The 1,936-nt window shown below is 44.8% G+C and overlaps 1 long non-coding RNA gene across 1 annotated transcript; it reads left to right on the top strand.

Moving 5' to 3' along the window:
* Positions 1-735: 735 nt before the first annotated feature.
* On the top strand, positions 736-1,688 carry LOC147617492 (uncharacterized). Its single transcript, XR_015262233.1, has 2 exons — positions 736-832; positions 949-1,688. It is a non-coding gene; the product is annotated as an uncharacterized LOC147617492 (long non-coding RNA).
* Positions 1,689-1,936: the final 248 nt, after the last annotated feature.

Genomic DNA, 1,936 nt, shown 5'->3' with positions numbered 1-1,936 from the left:
TGTAAGCTTGCCAGTAACAATGGAGCCTCCATTAGGAAAGAAGCAGCCAAGACAGTCCTTAGGAAGCTACTGAAGCTTAAAGACCTATTGGTGATGTATCTTTCATTAATACTATTATAATAACATCTTTTTGAATTTAAAAAAATAATCTGAAGGCAAGGGCACAAATCATTGCATCAAACATTGACAAAATATGCTTTTTCAATGTGTGGAATATAGAAGATTACAAGAGAACAACACTATTGAAGAAAATTTAACTATTTGAATCTCATTAAAAGCATGCAAATTACTTCTTTCAAGGCATTTGTGCATGCAAGATATTGTAAACATTTCTTTTTTGATGTGAGAGAGGGTACTGAAGTACCTGCAAACAAGGGTTAATTTGAATCCTCGACCTCTCTTTTGAGAGGCAAGTTTTGGGCTACAACCCAAAAAGCAGGCTCTAAAGTTGTTGGGACGTCGAGTGTGTGGTGGGTTGCTTAGGGTAGCACACTGGGAATGTGGAGGTCCCAGGTACGAGCCTTGCTCATCACCACACCGTTGGCACGATTAAGGCTGGTGGGCTGAAATTTCCCATTTCAGTACCAATCTCTCGAAAAAAAAGAAAAAAAGAAGTTGGACGTTGATAGCTTTAAGACCTTTGAAACGAGGGAATATTCTCTTTGATTGGACGAGCTAGGGCTACGTGTATAAAGAGGAGAGCAGAAGGAAGTCCGGGCGGATGCGTGTGAACTCAATCCAGCTACAGTCCTACCCTAGATAATGTTCCCATTGTTGCCCGTCTGCCTGTAGATGGTGCTGCGCGCGGCAGGAAGAGGGAAGCGCGATCAAGGTATGTCCAGCGTCTCCTTCACCAACGCCATGTGCGTTTGGTTATTGTGAACTTTGCAGACTGTGTAGGGTTGTAGCGTATCGATTGCTCTTGAGTGCATGTGTGTGGCAAGCTAGAGCAACCCGAGTGGATGCCCCAGGCTTGTGCTGAAAGCCGTCTGCAGAATGGGCAGGCCCATGACACATGGTTTCTCGGGAGAAACGCCCTGCGCAACTTGTCAGATCTGGCGGAACAGAGCTCGGATACAGAGAGCAGCTCTCGGTATGACATTCGACATGTCTCATTCATGGAAGGAGAATGAGTGGGTTCTGTGCCAGTCAAAGCACGCAAAGCTAAACATGAAGCCACAGGTAGATTTCCTGTTAGATGAGCTACCATCCCATCAATAGGCAGAATGAACGTAGGCAGTGGTCATGAAGAACTAACAGCTGGGCTTTGGTAAACAGTCACCAAGGAGGTGTTTTAAGTGTGCAATAAGTATTTCACAGGCCATGGTCGGAGTTGCACACCATGAAACTCAATGTTGCCTGTTAAATTACTGTGAGGAGTGAAGAGGGTATTGTCAGAGAGCTTGGAACGTCCTAAATAAGGACTGCCTAGACACATAAAATGGTATGGAAGACGACTTGAGCCTCTTCCTAACAGTCTGCAGGTGCCAGGGCCCAGCCCACTCTTTTTTAGCATCTCAGCTTTTGTGTTGGCCTCCCCTTCCCATTTTCACATTCGCTTCCTTTGTCCATCTGTGTTTCTTGCAAGTGTCCTTTCTCGTGTACTTTTTTGTCTGGCTACCATCAGCGTGCATTGTGAAGGGCTTATAGCTTTTTTGTTTGTCAAGAATTAATATGTTTATTCCCCATCTCTCTTGTTGTCCGAATTGGAGAGGTGCTTTTTGTGAGGGAAATTATGTGATAAGCTAGTTACTTGTCATTTATCTTACAACTCAATGGGCTGGCCAAGGATGCATCTTACACCTGACAATGGCTGATCTGGTGATGCCGATAAAGTTGATTGATACTGAGGCCTCTTATAGCCCCAGGCCAGTTTAAACATGGGACGTTGGTGAGTGCGTTGTGCATGCATGTGTGAGTGTGCACACATGTGTCT

Source organism: Cibotium barometz, chromosome 36 (assembly GCF_041138505.1).
Source record: "Cibotium barometz isolate CiBa-2024 chromosome 36, ASM4113850v1, whole genome shotgun sequence".
In the NCBI taxonomy this organism is placed as follows: Eukaryota; Viridiplantae; Streptophyta; class Polypodiopsida; order Cyatheales; family Cibotiaceae; genus Cibotium; species Cibotium barometz.
This window is presented reverse-complemented; position numbering and strand designations above follow the sequence as displayed.